The sequence below is a fragment of the Giraffa tippelskirchi genome, chromosome 1, assembly GCF_054371585.1.
Source record: "Giraffa tippelskirchi isolate mGirTip1 chromosome 1, T2T-mGirTip1v1.2.pri, whole genome shotgun sequence".
Classification (NCBI taxonomy): domain Eukaryota; kingdom Metazoa; phylum Chordata; class Mammalia; order Artiodactyla; family Giraffidae; genus Giraffa; species Giraffa tippelskirchi.
Genome location: NC_137275.1, coordinates 212,635,855 through 212,656,603, shown reverse-complemented (window position 1 = coordinate 212,656,603; position 20,749 = coordinate 212,635,855). Strand labels below are relative to the sequence as shown.

Here is a 20,749-nt window from a genome sequence, read left to right as displayed (position 1 = left end):
CAAGGGCATTCTCCTATATAACCATACAATAATGGTCACAATTAGAAAGTTAACATTACTACAGTATTATTGTCTGCCCTCCAAATCTTACAATTTCACCAGTTGTCCTCCTCATATCATCAGAGCCAAATAATGTGTTTTTTTTGGCCCAGAATCCAATTTTGAATCACACACTGGGTTTAGTTGTCATGTCTCTGTAGTCTTTTTAAATCTGAAAGAGTTCTACAGTATTTCTATTTTTGTCATGGCCTTGACATTTGTGAAGAGTACTATTCAACTTTTTGTAGAATACCCTTCAATTTGGGTTTCCCTAGTGTTTCCTCATCTTTAGATTCAGGCTGTGCTTTTTTAACAGTAGTATCTATACAGTCAGCAAAAACAAGACCGGGAGCAGACTGTGGCTCGAATCATGAACTGCTTATTGCCAAATTCAGACTTAAATTGAAGAAAGTAGGGAAAACCACTAGACCATTCAGGTATGACCTAGATCAAATCCCTTATGAGTATACCGTGAAAGTGACAAATAGATTTAAGGTTCTAGACCTGATAGACAGAGTGCCTGATGAACTATGGACAGAGGTTCGTGACATTGTACAGGAGACAGGGATCAAGAAAATCCCCATGGAAAAGAAATGCAAAAAAGCAAAATGGCTGTCTGAGGAGGCCTTACAGATAGCTTGGAAGACAAGAGATGCGAAAAGCAAAGGAGAAAAGGAAAGATATTCCCATCTGAATGCAGAGTTCCAAAGAATAGCAAGGAGAGATAAGAAAGCCTTCCTCAGAGATCAGTGCAAAGAAATAGAGGAAAACAACAGATTGGGAAAGACTAGAGATCTCTTCAAGAAAATCAGAGATATCAAAGGAACATTTCATGCAAAGATGGGCTCGATAAAGAACAGAAATGGTATGGACCTAAAAGAAGCAGAAGATATTAAGAAGAGGTGGCAAGAATACACAGAACTGTACAAAAAAGATCTTCACGACCCAGATAATCACGATGGTGTGATCACTCACCTAGAGCCAGACATCCTGGAATGTGAAGTCAAGTGGGCCTTAGAAAGCATCACTATGAACAAAGCTAGTGGAGGTGATGGAATTCCAGTTGAGCTATTTCAAATCCTCAAAGGTGATGCTGTGAAAGTGCTGCACTCGATATGCCAGCAAATTTGCAAAACTCAGCAGTGGCCACAGGACTGGAAGAGGTCAGTCTTCGTTCCAATCCCAAAGAAAGCCAATGCCAAAGAATGCTCAAACTACTGCACAATTGCACTCATCTCACATGCTAGTAAAGTAATGCTCAAAATTCTCCAAGCCGGGCTTCGGCAATACGTGAACCGTGAACTTCCAGATGTTCAAGCTGGTTTTAGAAAAGGCCGAGGAACCAGAGATCAAATTGCCAATATCCGCTGGATCATCGAAAAAGCAAGAGAGTTCCAGAAAAACATCTATTTCTGCTTTATTGACTATGCCAAAGCCTTTGACTGTGTAGATCACAATAAACTGTGGAAAATTCTGAAAGAGACGGGAATACCAGACCATCTGACCTGTCTCTTGAGAAACATGTATGCAGGTCAGGAAGCAACAGTTAGAACTGGACATGGAACAACAGACTGGTTCCAAATAGGAAAAGGAGTACGTCAAGGCTGTATATTGTCACCCTGCTTATTTAACTTATATGCAGAGTACATCATGAGAAACGCTGGGCTGGAAGAAACACAAGCTGGAATCAAGATTGCCGGGAGAAATATCAATAACCTCAGATATGCAGATGACACCACCCTTATGGCAGAGAGTGAAGAAGAACTAAAGAGCCTCTTGATGAAGGTGAAAGAGGAGAGTGAAAAAGTTGGCTTAAAGCTCAACGTTCAGAAAACTAAGATCATGGCATATGGTCCCATCACTTCATGGGAAATAGATGGGAAAACTGAAAACAGTGTCAGACTTTATTTTTTGGGGCTCCAAAATCACTGCTGATGGTGATTGCAACCATGAAATTAAAAGACGCTTACTCCTTGGAAGGAAGGTTATGTCCAACCTAGATAGCATATTTAAAAGCAGAGACATTACTTTGCCAACAAAAGTCCGTCTAGTCAAGGCTATGGTTTTTCCAGTGGTCATGTATGGATGTGAGAGTTGGACGGTGAAGAAAGCTGAACGCCGAAGAATTGATGGTTTTGAGCTGTGGTGTTGGAGAAGACTCTTGAGAGTCCCTTGGACTGCAAGGAGATCCAATCAATCCATCCTAAAAGAGATCAATCCTGGGTGTTCATTGGAAGGTCTGATGTTGAAGCTGAAACTCCAATACTTTGGCCACCTCATGCGAAGGGTTGACTCATTGGAAAAGACCCTAATGCTGGGTAGGATTGGGGGCGGAAGGAGAAGGAGATGACAGAGGATGAGATGGTTGGATGGCATCACTGACTCGATGGACATGGGTTTGGGTAGACTCCGGGAGTTGGTGATGGACAGAGAGGCCTGGCGTGCTGCAATTCATGGGGTCGCAAAGAGTTGGACACGACTGAGCGAGTGACTGAACTGAACTGAACTGAACTTATCACAGAACATATTTTTATGCCTTGTATCAGGATGTATCCCGTACCTACGAATTTTTCTCATCACTAGAGATGTTACCTTTAATCTCTTGGTTAAGAGAGATACAACGTAAAAATCCTGTGGCCCAAGTAATGGTAATATACAGATAGGCTAAGACTTAGGTTGCATTCCGTTTCCTAAAAATAGGTGTTGATTCAGCTCTTTCCAGGTAATTTTTTTAACTAGGAAGTATCCTGTGGGAAAATATTTGAGACTATATAAATGTTCTGTTCTCTTCAGATTGTCACTTACTAGTTTTTAGCATATGTTGGTAAGTTTTGCATGAACAATTATTACTATGGTGGCTTCTAAGTGATGATTTCCTAATTTTCTTTTTCTTTTTAAAGTTTTATTTTATCTCATAATCGATATAAAAAAACTTTTCTGTTTTATTGTAATGTAAAAAATATCTAAATTGTCATTTGTATAAGAAGTAAACTGCTGGAATAATGTCATAGTTTTTGCTTCATTGTCTTATTTTAATACATTATCCCTGTACAGTAAGCTCAGGAGGGTCAGGGATTTTGTTTTATTTGCTGATGCATTTCCAAGGGGTTAGAACATGTAGTAGTTGGCAATAAATGTTTTAAAATTTATTTTGTAGATAGAGAAATGGAGGCTTAAAGAGCTAGAATAACTCAAATATGGCAGAGTCAGGATTCCAACCAAGTTGGCACACTTTCATTTTCCTCATTACTGCAACAAATGGTTAATTTTTTTTTCCACAAGTTTCTTGAGTTTGAAGAAGCCATTACATTGTGTTTTGTTTTAAATGACATTCTGATGCTTATAGACCACACGAGGAATTTTCTCATTAAAAATTAATGAGACAGAATCAGTAGAACTGTGTGACAAAGTTTATTCAGTCATGTTTTTATGCCTGATACAAGGCATAAAAAATGAAAAAGCAAGACTGTCCTATATAATCCAGTGGTGGATTATCCTCATTGTAGTTCATGATGCTGGCAGAAGCTGCTGAGACAGGAGGCTTCTGCGTGACAAGAGGCTTTGGCACCTAATATAGACATTTCAGAGCATGTGACATGCTTCCTGAGCACTAGACGTGACTTAATGTAGGAACAAACTCATGAGGACAACACATTCCTGATTTCTTTCTCAGTATAGTTGATGCATTGCTGTGATCTGAGGTGAAAGAAATAAGATCCAAAGAAATTGAGGGCCTCCTTAGAGTATATTACAGCATTTATCAACGATGTGCTCAGCATAAATGATGAAACATTGGGCTCAGCATAAGTGATGTAACCTTAGAAGGAAGTTTTTGTTTATATTCACTTAAATCTGTGCTGGAAAGGGCACAACTCACCAGTTTGTATTCTCTGTGTACCAAGTTCTGGTATAAGAGACACAGTTAGTGGTTGACTGATGAGTGGATCTCCGGTAGATAAGATGTACTATCTGCCCTCTGGGACATCTTAGTTCTCTACCTCCCTTTGGATTTAACTGGATTGAAAATTAAAACTGGGACACAAAAAAAATCTATGTGTTCAGAATCTTTAAGCTATAGTAAAAAACTCTAGGAGTGGTAAGGATCAAAATTTGGTTAAATTTACGCACTTTTCGTACTTCTAGCCGTAGAGCAATAATCGGCCAAATTATGATCTATCTTTATTATTAAAAATATGAAATCATTTACAAATGGACTTACATACAAAAGAGGAAGAGACTCACAAACTTAGAAAACAAACTTATGGTTGCCAGAAGGGAAGGATCGGGGCAAGAGATAGTTAGGGAGTTTGGAATGGACATATGCGCACTGCTATATTTAAAATGGATAACCAACAAGGCCCTACTGTATAGCACACGGCACCCTGGATGGGAGGGGGATTTGGGGGAGAATGAATATATGTGTGTGTGTATGGCTGAATCCTTTCACTGTTCATCAGAAACTGTCACAGCATTGTTAATTGGCTATACCTCAATACAAAATAGAAAGTTAAAAAAATAAAAAATCAAGTAATAGAAGGATCTATGATGGATAAATTAATTTTCCAAATCACTGAAATTTATCCCTGTAAGTGATACACATTTCTGATTTTAAATGTTCTGAATGGAAATTTTTTTCTCAACTATATTATATTGCATAGTTTAGGGGATACACAGAATCATTTAGGCTGGTAATATTAGGATAGTTTATTAACTGTTTTAAAACATAGGCAGATCTACCTCTTGCTCTTCAAACCTTGTTAATTAAGATATGTACTCTGGATTGTATATATCTTATATATAATGCCTAAAGGCAACACTGTTCAGACCAAGGCTTCTGCTGTGGTTCAGTTTTGGTAACGGGCCATTTGCAATCTTTGGCCTCCTTACTGAGCCTGAAATTCAGGGTTCAGTTTTTGTAACAACCATAATACATCACAGAGGAATTTTTACTGATATATGGGAAGAGGAAGAAATCTTCATTTGTGTTAGTATTATTGTTCCTGCATGGATCAAGGACAGCAAAACTGTCTCCACTAAATTAGGTAAATATAATGAATACCATTAAGGGCTGAAGCAGAAGAAATCACTAGCAATCATTTAGGCTTCCATTCCCATTCTCCAGATGAGGAGACTGAAGACCACAGAGGAGACATTAAGTGGCCCAATTCCACAGATTTAGTTAGAGGTAGAGCTGGGATTGACTTTTCTGACCTCTAGCCATTGTTTTTCTCCTTATTCTACACTGCCTCTCTTATCAGATATGTCTCATGTGGAAAAACTATGGTTCATTCATGAAAGTGAAAGTTGTTCAGTCATGTCCGACTCTTTGTGACACCATGAACTATAGAGTCCATGGAATTTTCCAGGCCAGAATACTGGCATGAGTAGCCTTTCCCTTCTCCAGGGGATCTTCCCAACCTAGGGATCAAACCCAGGTCTCCTGGATTGCAGGCAGATTCTTTACCAGCTGAGCCACAATGGAAGCCCAAGAATACTGGAAGCTGTTTTATTCTATTTACAATTGTATATTCAATAAAAAACAAACAAAATTTGAAAGATAGACTATCTGGGCTCTTGAATTTAGCCCCATCCTGCTATCCCTCTAGGATTTGCTTCAGCAACCATCAATAGACCAAGCTTTCTAGCTACTACTCCCTCATTTTAGGGTAGAACTGTCAAATTTAATGTATAAAAATAGAGAATTTCCAGTTCACTTGAATTTCAGATCCATAATGAATAATTTTTTAGAGGATCTAAAAGTAGGTCCTCTTGTATTTCAGGGTCATATTTATACCAAAGAGTTATTTGTTGCATCTCTGAAATTCAAATTGAACTGGCTGTCCCCCATTTTATTTGGCAAGCTGCTTTGGGAATCCACTAGAAGAACTTGCCTTTGTTGGAGGGAGGGGAGCAGTTAGTAAATGTTGACTGATGGTTGTGTTGAGTCCCAGGAAAAGAAAAGATTGGTTTAGAAAGACTCTCCTCAGGTTTCTGTCAAGTTTAAAGCTTTGAGGAAGAAGACTCTAATTACTAGAGGAACAGAACTGGGTTAAGGCATGATCTTCCTGAAAGAGGTACAGGTTACAATCTGAGTCAGATTAAGCATGAGCAATCACCCATGTTAAAAGGAGGGTGGGAAGTGGGCAGCTGACTCTCCTTGGTCTGCTATGATGATTGTGTCTTAAGGTTTTTGGTGTCTGCAGAAGGTGGGTAGGCATACCAGTCCATCTGCCCACCTATATGCTCACCTTGTATTATTGAAATTGAAAGCCAAGTCACTTACATGGTTGCATAGTTTATTATTGGTTTATTTCTTATTTTAAGTCTTCTGATTAAGAAGATTTCTCATAATTAGGGACTCGGGACAAAAGAGGGAAGGGATTAGGTAACAAAACCTGTCTAGAGAGTACTGCCTGTCCACCAGACAGCTCTGCCAGCTACTTGAAAGTTCAACCTCTTCTTCCTTCCTTTGCTCCTTTGTTCCCTCTTTCCCTCTCTCCTTTCCTTCCTTTCCCCACTTCCTTTTTCCTCCTCTCCCACAGACAACCATTCAGCATATTTTTTGTGTATTTTTTTATTTGTATGCTGTAAAATATTCAACTGTGTTTTTGTATGGATGCTTTTTTAAATTTTCAGAAATACCGTGGTATTATATAGCTCCTTCTTTGTAAATCAGTAACATGTATTTTAAGATACATTTATGTTGCCATGCTTAAAATCAGTAAGGGATTGGTTGGTTACTTTTAACTGCTTGAGTCTTTTTTTTATCCACAGTATACTCCTCAAAGGCCAGCCTTGTCTTATTAATGTTAGAATCTCCAGTGCCAAATTTAGAGACTGGCCCTTGAAAAGTGCTTGATCAATTTGTGTTGAGGGTTGAAAATATGATATGAATATAAGTGTTTAATTAAAATGTTGGTGAACTGAAAGGAATGAAATGTAGAAGCAGCCAAATATTATGGATATTAAAGATTCACTTAGGAAGAATTTCTGTGTTGTCAGAATATTTGATGATCATTAGTTAGCTTTTCTAACTTCAACTTAATACCAATGAGCTGTAATCATAAGTATGATTACCTTGGGACTTCTGAGTATAGTTGAGAAGGTTTTAACATAGTCTTATTTAAAAGTACAGCTTTAGGAAAACAAAAGTGACACACCCAGCACATAAATTCCAACTTAACTCACATCTGGGGTACGATTAACCTTTAATGGAAATCAGTTAATAGTGTTGTTCAGGTCCTATCAGTTCCTGTGAAATTCAAATCCCTGCCTTGAATAAAATTCAGTGCAGAAAATTCCACCTTCATTTCTCTCAAGTCGGAAACTTAGAAGTCTACATAAGAAAAAGACATTGACTCTGATAGTAACAGCACAACAATCACGGACCTAATTAAAAAAAACTTTTTTGTTTTTTGAGCTGAAAATTATAAACAGTGTTAGTGAATTCATGTCTTGATCTTTGATTTTCTACTGCTATTTATTGAAGGAGCCCCAGACATGCAATTGGCTAGAGAAACACGTGGATGTGTCACTCTGTATTAGCATAGCCATATGAACTATGTGTATGGAAGAAAACTCATAGTGCAATTATATGATTGATGGAACTTCTTAGAAGCAAGGCCCTAGAAGCCAATCATTCTCCTACTGTCCCTTGCCTGTGCCTCAGGAAGAGAGGAAATACTCAAAGGACACCTTGCTTGCCCCTGGGATTCAGGAGACTGGCTGGGGGCTATTGAGGCAGACATGCAGACGTTTGTATGAAGGGACAGTAGGGCGAGTTCATCCTTGGGTTTCTGTACTTTCAGAAAGAAGCCTTTTTACAAGAAGATTATTATCAATTCCTTCTCAACTTTACAATATTGTGCAGTCATTAAAATCATGGACTTTAGAGCAGGCAACCGTGATTTGTAGATCAGCTCTGCCATTTACCAGCTGAAGGACTTTGCCAAGTGACAACTTCCACGAGTCTCCATTCCGTCATTTTTTTAGTTACCACCTAAATGACAAGGCAAAACAGGTTTCTTCACAGCAGAACTTTTGAGGGTTTTTTAAGATGGTAACGTCAACTGTGAATCTCTGAGAGGCTATTAGGGTAATATAGGACTTCCCAAAGTATTTCATTATGGAGTACTTTTTTTTCCCAAAGCATGTTACAGAGCTAAATTTCTGAGACATATATTTGGGGATTGTCACCATGTGAAGATTTTCTACATACTTATTTAATAAGTCATGACTGAATAAGGTCCGTCTAGTCAAAGCTATGGTTTTTCCAGTAGTCATGTATGGATGTGAGAGTGGGACCATAAAGAAAGCTGAGCACTGAAGAATTGATGCTTTTGAACTGTGGTGTTGGAGAAGACTCTTGAGAGTCCCTTGGACTGCAGGGAGATCCAAACAGTCCATCCTGGAGGAGATCAGTCCTGAATATTCATTGGAAGGACTGATGCTGAAGCTGAAACTCCAATATTTTGGCCACCTGATGGGAAGAACTGACTTATTGGAAAAGACCCTGATGCTAGGAAAGCTTGAAAGCAGGAGGAGAAGGGAATGACAGAGGATGAGATGGTTGGAGGGCATCACCCACTCAATGGACATGAGTTTGAGTAAACTCCAGGAGCTGGTAATGGACAGGGAGGCCTGGGGTGCTGCAGTCCATGGGGTCACAAAGAGTTGAACATGATTGAGCAACTGAACTGAACTGAATAATAATTATTATTTGATAAACTGGTCCTATTCTGAATATCTTTCTTAAAAGTTGATTATAAAAATAAATATATATGTTTTATATTTATTTTTATAATCAACTTTTAAGAAAGGTATTTTTATTATCCCTGTTTTGCTATTGAGAACATGGAGGCACAGAGAATTGATTAACTAGCTCAAGGTCATTTAGCTCTCCTCAACCCTCTAATTTGTTGTTTAACCTAAATCTCGAGTTTTTAGTTTCAGTGACTACATTTTTCATTTCTCCAAGTTCTATTTGGTCCCATTACGGATCCATCTGTTCTTTTTAACAGTGTCCTATTTTTTTCATTATAATTTCCATTCCTTCTTAGATAAAAGTACTTTTTAATAATTGAAGGAGCCCCAACCATGCAGTTGGCTGGGGAACCGTGTGGAGGTGCCACTTGTATTAGCATAGCCATATGAGCTATGTAGTATGGAAGAAAATTCTCCATAATTCATGAGCTAGATGTTATTGTTCTTTCTATTTTGCAAGTGAGAAAACTGAGTCAGTTTTCAGAGAGAATGTCAGTCTGCCTGACTGCAAAGCTTATTCTCAAAACCACCAAGCTAGGACCTCACAATTTCATTTAAATTTTAGAGTAAAATCAAAAGTGTCTTCCCACCCTTTCTCAGGTATGTGTTTTGCAAATATTTTCTCTCATTCTATGGTGTTCTCTTTTGATTTTCCTAATAGTGTTTTTCTGAAGAACAGAGTTTTAAATTTTGATGGAGTTCAATTTATCAATCTTTTCTTTGGTGGATTATATTGTTAGTTTCTGTCAGATCTTTGCTTAACCTAAGGTCACAACAATTCTGTCCTGCTTCTTTCAGAATTTTCATAGTATATGTCACACTAGGCATCATATTGAGATTACTATGATGATGTTTTAAAGAATAAGGTTGTTTACTTATTCTTCTCTGTAACTCCATGAGCAAAATCATGGCTGGCAGGTAGGAGTTGTTGTAGCATTGTGGTTGAACCCCGGGGCTGTAGACTGGGATTATGCAGGTCTGAGTTTCAGCCTCGCTGCTACCTATGTGGCTTTGACAAGCTATTTATTTAAGTTTCTCTCGTCTATAAAATGAGTGAAATAATAGTGCCCACCTAATAGGCTTGCTATGAAGACTTAATGAATTACTCCATGGAAAGCGCATACGGCAGTGCTATCTCATTATATTACCAGAGTTGCTCAGTTTGTTTTCATTGAGGGAGGATGAGATGAGTGGAGGAATGAAAGTATGAATGAATGCCCGAAGATTGATTTCCCCTTTTTGGACTCTCTTATTGCCATTAACACTTACTAGCTTTCTCCATTTTTGCCAGGCTTCAAATCTCAGCCATCTCCTCCTTATTTTGCCACTCATATCCATGTGTCCATGTGTGAATGAATTTATCCAATATGCATTTATTTCATTAATTTTACAAGTATTGAGTACCTGGTAAAAATTCTTAAAAACAGTGTAACTTCTCAGTTGGAAAATAAATGTTCAATTCTTGCCACTCAGAACTTTTAATCTAGTAGACAAGAGTACACGTGATCAAAATAGAAGGCACAGAATAACATAGGTACAAATAAAGTGCTGTCAAAATCTGAGGTAGAAGACATATGTCTCTTCATGTAGGAATATCTGCACAGGCTAGTTAAAGAAGGTGACATCTGATGTTTATTTCTTCATCTCGTAGAGTTTAAAAATAGGTATTTCTGTACAGTGAGTGGCTCTCTGCTAGAAGATATTCAAGGACCTGGGGCCCTTCCATTTATGATTCCTTTACTTTGATCGCATGACTTCCAAGGTCGTCATACTTGTCTTCTTCAGGCTGGCAGAAGGGAGAAGAGCAAAGAGAATTATATGTGAGAGATTGTAATGGTCAGGTCTGGAAGTGGTGGCACCCATCATATCAAGTCATTCTGTACTGTCTAGAACCAAAGCTCATGTTCATGTCTAACTACAAGGAAGCCTGGCAATGGTAATCTCACCGTGTGCCCGGGGCAAAGAGGAGATGGACGTGGTAAACAGCTAGCATCCAGTGTCCATCTCAATGCATGAAGAATTTAGAATAGCTGTATATGCTGTGAGAATATTCCATAATAGTTTAAAATAGCCAGTCCTTTGCCAACTAGGAGCAGTTGTTGTCAGGAAAACACTGCTGCAGAAATACTCATGGAGAACAGAAAAAGAAAAGTTTTGCTCAAGATGTTCGATGTTAAAGGGGTAATTAGTTAACTTTCTGTGCTGGTTCTATTAAGTATGTTTTCTAAAAGAGGGGAAGAGCAAGTTCCTTTTTTGTTTCCATGATTCTTATACAGATCATTCTTCTGAGCAACCAACTCATTCAGCTAACAACGAAGGAAACTATAAGCAAGGTGAAAAGACAGCCTTCAGAATGGGAGAAAATAATAGCAAACAAAGCAGCTGACAAAGAATTAATCTCAAATATATACAAGCAACTCCTGCAGCTCAATTCCAGAAAAATAAATGACCCAATAAAAAATTGGGCCAAAGAACTTAACAGGCATTTCTCCAAAGAAGACATACAGATGGCTAACAAACACATAAAAAGATGCTCAACATCACTCATTATCAGAGAAATGCAAATTAAAACCACAGTGAGGTACCATCTTAGGCTGGTCAGAATGGCTGCTATCAAAAAGTCTACAAACAATAAATGCTGGAGAGTGTGCAGAGAAAAGGGAACCCTCTTACACTGTTGGTGGGAATGCAAACTAGTACAGCCACTATGGAGAACAATGTGGAGATTCCTTAAAAAACTGGAAGTAGAACTGCCATATGACCCAGTAATCCCACTGATGAGCATACACACTGAGGAAACCAGAACTGAAAGAGACATGTGTACCCCAGTGTTCATTGCAGCACTGTTTACAATAGCCAGGACATGGAAGCAACCTAGATATCCATCGGCATACGAATGGGTAAGAAAGCTGTGGTACATATACACAATGGAATATTACTCAGCTGTTAAAACGGATGCATTTGAATCAGTTCTAATGAGGTGGATGAAACTGGAGCCTATTATACAGAGTGAAGTAAGTCAGAAAGAAAAACACCAATGCAGTATATTACGCATATATATGGAATTTAGAAAGATGGTAATGATGACCCTATATGTGAGACAGCGAAAGAGACACAGATGTAAAGAACAGACTTTTGGACTGTGTGGGAGAAGGCGAGGATGGGATGATTTGAGAGAATAGCATTGAAACATGTATATTATCATATGTGAAATAGATCGGAAAAAAAAAAAAAAAGAAATAGATCGCCAGTCCAAGTTCGATGCATGAGACAGGGTGCTCGGGGCTAGTGCACTGGGATGACCCTGAGGGATGGGATGGGGAGGGAGGTTGTAGGGGGGGTTCAGGATGGGGAACACATGTACACCCATGGCTGATTCATGTCAATGCATGGCAAAAACCACTACAATATTGTAAAGTAATTAGCCTCCAATTAAAATAAATTAATTAATTAAAAAAAATGGGCAGAAGACCTAGTTAGATATTTCTGTAAAGGCTACATACAGATGGCCAATAGGCACAGGAAAAGATGTTCAACATCACTAGCTATTAGAGAAATTCAAATCAAAGCTACAATAAGACATCACCTTACACCAAACAGAATGGCCATCATCAAAAAAGTCTACAAACAATAAATACTGGAGAGAGTATAGGGTAAAGGAACCCTTGTTCACTGTTAATAGTAATGTAAATTGGTACAGCCGCTGTGGAGAACAATATATAGGCTCCTTAAAAAGCTAGTAACAGAGCTACCATATGATCTAGTAACCCACTCCTGGTCATCTATCTAGAGAAAACCATAATCAAAAGGATACATGCATCCAAGTGTTCATTGCAGTGCTGATTATGATAGCCAAGGCATGGAGGCATTCTAAATGTCCACTGAAAAATGAATGGGTAAAGAAGATGTGGTACATATATACAATGGACTATTACTCAGCCATTAAAAATGAAATAATGGGATTTACAGTAACATAGATGGACTTAGAGATATTCATACTAAATGCAATAAGAGAGACAAAGACAAATATCATATGATATCACTTATATGCGAAATTTAATAATAAAATGATCCAAATGAACTTACTTACAAAACAGAATCAGACCCACAGACATAGAAAACAAACTTATGGTTTCCAAAGGGGAAAGGTTGAGGAGTGATAAATTGGGAGTTTGGGATTGACATATACACACTACTATATTCAAAAACAGATAACCAACAAAGACCTACTATATAGCACAGGGAATTCTGTTCAATATTCTATAATAACATAAATGGGAAAAGAATTTGGGAAAGAATAGATATATGTATATGTATAGCTGAGTTGCCTTCCTGTACATCTGAAATGAAGACAACATTGTAAATCAACTATAGTTCAATATAGGATAAAAATTTTAAAAGTTAAAAAAGAAGAACAATTATAACAATATTCTGTAATAAAGGTTATATGAATGTGGTCTCTCTCTCTGAGAACACCTTATTGTATTGTATTCATCCTTCTTCCTGTAATGATGTGTCATGATAAAATGCCTGTGTGATGAGATGAAGTGATATGAATGACATAGGAATTGTGACATAGTGTTAGGCTACTATTTATCTTCTGACAAAATATGTAAGAAGGAGGATCATCTGCTTTGGGTGATTCTGGATTATGGAGCCATTTGATGTCAACGGTTGGGTGTCATGAGTAGACATCAGTAATTGGGGATCCCAGGCAAGACGGAATGGGATGGTGTGAGATTTCATCATGCAACTCAGAATGGCATGCAATTTAAAACTTATTAATTGCTTATTTCCTAAATTTCCCATTTAATATTTTCAGACTGGGGTTTACCACTGATTAGTGAAACTGTGAAAGCAAAACCATGGATGAAGAAGCTACTATAATTTATTTATCCATTATATTACTGATGGACATCTGGGTAGTTTTCTGCTTTTGGCTTTACTAATAATACTGCTTATGAACATTCTAGTACATGCCTTTTGCTGATGAAATATATGCTGTTCTTTTAGGAATATACCTCAGAGTGAAATTACAGATCATAAATTATTAGGCAATCTTTTAATCCATAGAACCAGTTGTAATTTTATGTTTCTCTTCTCATTCTCTGTATCATCTGAGCTATCCAAATCTGCTGTTCCTGATTGGAGCAAGGGTAAAAAGGAATTAACCACTCATTCTCTTGCAGTTCTTCCATCTTGATTATGGATAGGAGAAACTAGTTTTTTGTCCCTCAGCCTTCTTGGCCTGCATTGGTAGAGATCTCTGGAGCGTCCTTTCACCTAGTCTGGAACAAGAGTTGGAAGAGAGAAAGTACCTGACTTGTCTGATAATAGTGAGATGCTGATGAGGACTGGGCTGTAATAAACTCTTTCAAAGGACCAAAAGCCTTTGGGAAGCATCCATTCATACGTTTCCCATTGTCATATCATTGACAGAAATAATGTCTCTATGTTCTTTCCTCAAATGCTGGTGGAAGGCATAGGCAGGTCATGAAATGGTCAAAGAGAAAGGATGGCAGGAGCCACAGCAGGACAGGATGCCGGAAGATTAAAGTTATCCCTTCTCTACTCTTGCTGCTCTTCCAGACATCTGGCCACCCAGGCCAGGAAGCTGGGAGTCAGCCTTCTCATTGTTTTACTTTCACGTTTAATCAATCAGTAAGTTTCATTTATTCTGCTCTTATTGTCTCTTAAATCTGTTCTTTCTCTGTCCTCCCTGCCATGGTTCAGTCCCACATCATCTATCTTCTCTGTATCCCCAGTGTTTTAACTGCCCTTACTCCTCTATTCCTCACCCCTTCTCAGACACTTGCCCTCCATTTATCACTTCCCTTCATTTGCTAGAACTGGGTGATTCTAAAATAGAAATCTGCTTGAAATACTTATTCCCCAGCCAAAATCCTTCATTAAACCCCATGGCCTTCAGTATAAGTTACAAAGTATATTTGGATATACCTGACAAGCTCAGGGGTCAAGTATGAATATTATGTGATTCTTGTCCATTTCTTCAGTCTCCTGTCTTACTGCTTATCTCTCGCCTATAGAACCCTTTGTTCCAGCTACCCTACACTTCATAACACCATACCACACCACACTGTGCTACACTATACCACTATACTACAGAACACCACACCATACCACACTACACTATACCACAACACACTATACTATACCACACCACACTATACCATACTACATTATACTACACCACACCACATTATACTACATTACACCACACCACATTATACTACATTACACCACACCACACCATACTACACTCTACTATGCCACACCACACCATACTACACTATACTACGCCACACCACACCATACTACACTATACTACACCACATCACACCATACTGCACTATATTATGCCACACCATATCACACTACACTATACTACACCACACCACACCACACTATACTATACTATACCACACCACATCATACTACACTATACTATACCACACCACACCACACTATACTATACTACACCACACCACACTATACTACATCACACCATGCCACACTACACTATACTACACCACACCACACCACACTACACTATACTACACCATACCACACCATACTACACTATATTATACCACACCACACTACACTATACTCTGCTACACCACACCGCATCACACTACACAATACTACACCACACATCATGCTATATTAAACTACACCACACCACACCATACTACACTATACTACACCACGCTGCACTATGCTACACCACACCATATCACACTACACTATACTACACCACACCATACCACACCACACCATACTACACTATACTATACCACACCACACCACAGTGTACTACACTACACCACATCACACTACACTATACTACGCCACACCACACCACACCATACTACACTATACTATACCATACCACACCACACCATACTACACTACACTAAATCACACCACACCATACTATACTATACTACACCACACCACACTATACTACATCACGCCATGCCACACTACACTGTACTACACCACACCACACCATACTACATTATATTACACCACACCATACCACAGTATACTGTGCTATACCATACCACGTTACACTACATATGCTACACCACAGCACAGGACACCATACCATACTACATTATACTACACCAGATCACATCATGCTACACTATAGTATACTACACCATACTATACTATGCTACGCCACACACTCCATACCACATTATGCTACCCCACACCACACCATACTGCCTTATACTACAATACACCACACCATACTACACTGTACTACACCACACCATACCATACTATACCAGATCACACCATACTACATTATACTACACTATACCACACCACACTATACTACACTACACCATACTACACTGTACTGCACCACATCACACCATGCCACACTATACTATATTACACCACACTATACCACACTACACCACACCACACCACACTGTACTACATTATACTACACCACACCACACCAGACCACACCACACCACACTATACTATGCTACACTACACTACGCTACACAACTTGCAGTTCTGGAGAATTTCATACTGCCTTTCATTTTGCTCACACTGCTCCCTCAACCCTCATTCCTTACCCTGCCTTCTCTGTTATCTCCTTTTCTCTTCAAGTATAATGCAAGATGTCAGGTGCCTTCCAGCCAACCTGTGACTCCCTCAAAGTGTGGTGGGATGTTTCCTTTAGGGTCTAATAGATCTTAAACTTTCCACAATAGCAGTGTATGACAGTGATATATTTGTCTGTCTCTTTCCTAGTCATTCTGAACTTTGGATCCTCTTTGGTCTTTACCCCAATGATTATAATTTAATTAGTTAGCAGTGGGACCCATTAGATTTTTGTAAAGCTTTAGGTAATTTTAACATGCATTCAGAGTTGAGAATCACTGTCTTAGACTCTAAGTTTCTCTGATCTTGGACCTCTTCTCAACTAACTGTATGTTTTCTCAGGGCCTGGATAAGAGTGGATTTTCCAGGCTCTGTTGCTATTTGTTGACTAAATGAGTACAGATCGTGAAAGAGCAAGTTTTGAGGGGGCATATTCAGAGGTTCAGGAAGGGGAGGAGTTATTCCAGGCTCTGGTTGAGAACAAGCATCTTTCCTTGAATACTCATCCCTGCAGAGCTTGGCCAAGCTTAAGAGGCTGGAAGGGTGCCAACCCCCTACCTGGGAGATGTATAATCTTAAAATGTTTCCTCTCCATTTGCACATTTCAGCCTCACTTGTCTGTCAATCACAAACGCTCTATGCATGAGTGAGTCTGGAAATAGTGGGAGTTTCCTAGCCCTGTAGCTTATGGTATAATACAATAATAGAATAGACAGAGTTTATTTAAGTGGGAGGACAGAGGATCATGGCTGTTAAAATTATTTTTTATAACTCTTCTCTAATCTTTCAGAGTTACATTTAGTAGAAGTCATTCCTGTTATTCAAAGAGAAGCTATTAAAGCAGCTTATGTCCCCCCACCCTGTGTACACTACAAATAAAAAATACTTACACTGATAATGTTAGCTGTACTCTCAGGTGAAGGCTTTGGTTCTGAACTCATGTTTGTCTTCATTATGTCTTAAAACATCTACCCTATCAGCTCATTTGGCACTTTGTGCACAGCACATGCTGAAGCTCTTTCTGAATTCAGAGAGGAAAAAGATCAAATATGTTCCCAGTGGACACCAGACTTTTATTTTTCCTTTCTTCTTCTCTCTGCCAAAGTGATAAACATATCCTATTTTGCTATTTAGGATTGTGTTGTTTTCTTTAATTGGAGGATAATTGCTTTACAGTGTTGTGTTGGTTGAAAATATGGAACACTTCTGGAATTCGCATGTCGTCCTTGGGCAGGGGCTGTGCTAATCTTCTCTGTGTCGTTCCAATTTTTAGTATATGTGCTGCTGAAGCGAGCACTAGAATTGTGTTATTTTTAATGTTTCAATGACTAGAGTAAAAACCTTTACTGAGGGCTTGAAGTGAAATACAGACTATCTAATGGAGACAACCTTGTTTATAGTTCCTGTCTTTCTGTTGGTTTCATAGCCTTCAGTGAATCCTGGGTCCTAAGGTAAAGATTAAGGACACGCATTGTCATTTCAAAAAAAAAAAAAAGCAAAGGGAAGATAAGACTTCACAATCTTGTGGACACTGCATACAAAATTACTGTTTGCAAGAATCAATAATGGTGGAATGTTGGTGCTTTCGTACAATTTAACCTCATACATCACACAGCATACCCCACTAGTTTGGAGTGTGATCTTTGGAGTTCTCCATTTACTAGCATTTACCATTTACCATTCTCCATTTACCATTTACTCCATGCAACAATACTGTAACTTTGGGCTGGTCAGTTTCCCCATTTATATCATCTTCATTGGATTATTGTGAAGATTGAAGAAAGTTAGAGGACTATTGTGAAGATTTAACCTGCTTAGAAATGTGAACTGTTGAAAAATAACATATTTATCTAACAGATGGACACAGGGAAACTTTTGCAGGTGCTGGATATGTTTACTACCTGTACGGTGGTGTTGATAACATGGATGTATGCATGTGTGCATGCTAACTCACTTCAGTGTCTGACTCTTTCCAACCGTATGGACTGGAACTTGCCAGGCTCCTCTGTCCATGGGATTCTCCAGCCAAGAATACTGGAGCAGAATGCCATGCCCTCTTCAGGAAGCCCAACATGGATGGATACATAAGTCCAAATTCACCAAGTTGTATACATTAATGAGGTGCAGTTTTTTGTATATTAATTATACCTCAATAAAGATGAAATTTTAAAAAAGAAATAACTCATTTTGAAAAGTGCCTGGCACATAGGAAATGTTTAATAATGTTAACTATTATAACATTATTCCAGACCCCAGCAAACAGTGCCCAGTAACATGGTAGGAATTCAATAAATATGCATCAAATGAATGAATCCACATAACGAGCTATGTACAGAGCCTGGTTCATTGTTCTCCCTAAGTGTTATGCTATAGTACGTAAAACATACTATAATTATGTTTTCTTATAAAACCTTACAATAATCTTATGAGATAGTTATGTTGTCTTTGTTTTATTAGAAAAGATAAACTGTTATAAAAAGATGAAGTAAATTTCCATGGGATATACAGTAAGATCAGACAAGTTACTTTGTGCTCACTTATAGGGAATGCTTTTTAAAATCCAAGCTCTGAATCCAGAGGAAAACCTGTAGTAGCTTCCACTCACTGAGTGTGTATTGTATGTGGCTGCAAAGCATTTAGGAACAAGAAAACTGAGACTCATACCAGTTCTTCTCAAAATGTATATGACCTATTGTGGGATCTTGTTAAAATGCAGAATCTGGCTGAGTAGGTCTGGGATGGAGTCTGAGATTTTGCATTTCTAATAAGCTCCCAAGTGATGCCAATGCTGCTGATCCATGGACCACACTGTGAGGAATAATTTGCTCTCAAATCAGAATCTCCGTCTTAACAGTATCACCAGGTGAATCATGTTGAGAAGTGTTTTCCCTCAACACCAAATATGTGGTGTCTCTTTCAGTATCAGTTCTGCAATTATCCAGATACTAATTGAATGTCCAAGAATTTAATTCAATTATGAAACTATCTACCTGGAGTTAGTATCAGATCCCATTAGTTAAAGGGCTTAGTCCCTCAAGACTGCCCCTACTTCAGACACCAGGTGAAAATGAATTGTCCAGGCTACCCACATTTCTGATTGGCCAACTACAAATTTGGGGTTTTCCACAACCTTCCCTCAGATTTGATAAATTGCCAGAATGACTCACAGAACTCAGGAAAGCTGTTTACTTAACTATTCTTGGGTCATCATGCTGCTGCTGCTGCTAAGTCGCTTCAGTCGTGTCCAACTCTGTGCGACCCCATAGAAAGCAGCCCAAAAATTTAGGAGCAGCTAAGTGGAAGAGGTGTATAGAGTAAGGTATGGGGGATGAGGTACAGAAATACCATGCCCTCTCCAGGTATACCCACCTCCCAGCATCTCCATGTAATTTACCAACCCAGAAATTCTCTGAACCTATTTTTATTTTTTATTTTATTTTATTTTATTTTTTTGTTTGTTTGGTTTTTTTTTTATAAATTTATTTATTTTAGTTGGGGGCTAATTACTTTACAATATTGTAATAGTTTTTGCCATACATTGACATGAATCAGCCATGGGTTTACATGTGTTCCCCTTCCTGGACCCCCCACCCACCTCCCTCCCCATCCCATCCCTCTGGGTCTTCCCATTGCCCCGGCCCTGAGCCCTTGTCTCATGCATCGAACATGGAATGGTGTTCTGTTTCACATATGATAATATACAAGTTTTTATAAAAGTTTTTATGAAAGTTTCGTTATGTAGGCCCAACTAATCAAATCATTGACCACTGGTGAATGAACTTAATCTCTAGACCCTTTTCCCTCCTGGTGGGTAAGGGTAAGGGATACATATTCCAGCCCTCTAAGCATGGCTTGGTCTTTCCACCAACTAGCTGGTGTCCTCTAGATATCTAGGGTCCTCTGGAGAGTCACCTCATTAGCATAAACATAGGTGGAGTCTAAAGTGGCTTGTTACGAATAACAGAAGACACTCCTATCGGTCCCATCCTCAGGAAGTTCCTAGTGTTTTAGGAGCTCTGTGCCAGGAAATGGAGCTGGGATTACACACACACACACACACACACACACACATATATTTCTCCTTATGCCACACATGTAAAGGTAAATTTAGGGGTGATTAATAGTAGTTATACTTTCTGCATGTTCCTTTGCTATTTAGAAAGTACTTTCCCATATTTTGTCTGCTTTGTTCCTCACCAAACCCTATTCATTATGTTTGCAGTAGAATTAGGCCCATGGGTGTGTCAGTCACATTCTATAGTTCAGATAACTTGCTACGTTGCCATAGTTGTGAATTTCT

At 38.7% G+C, this 20,749-nt stretch overlaps 1 protein-coding gene and 1 non-coding gene across 3 annotated transcripts in view; one reads left to right on the top strand and one right to left on the bottom strand.

Moving 5' to 3' along the window:
- The window catches only part of LOC145520116 (uncharacterized), a 525,123-nt gene that overhangs the window by 374,845 nt on the left and 129,529 nt on the right, over positions 1-20,749 (top strand). Inside the window, exon 10 of one of the 2 annotated variants that reach the window (XM_081525845.1) lies at positions 11,079-12,046. The exons of the other annotated variant lie outside the window; for it this stretch is intronic. The gene's annotated coding sequence lies outside the window, so the exon portion shown is untranslated. Of the gene's footprint in view, positions 1-11,078; positions 12,047-20,749 lie in introns of those variants that run through there. 2 annotated transcript variants of the gene reach the window in all.
- On the bottom strand, positions 17,639-17,746 carry LOC145521622 (U6 spliceosomal RNA). The gene has a single exon (XR_014065542.1). It is a non-coding gene; the product is annotated as a U6 spliceosomal RNA (small nuclear RNA).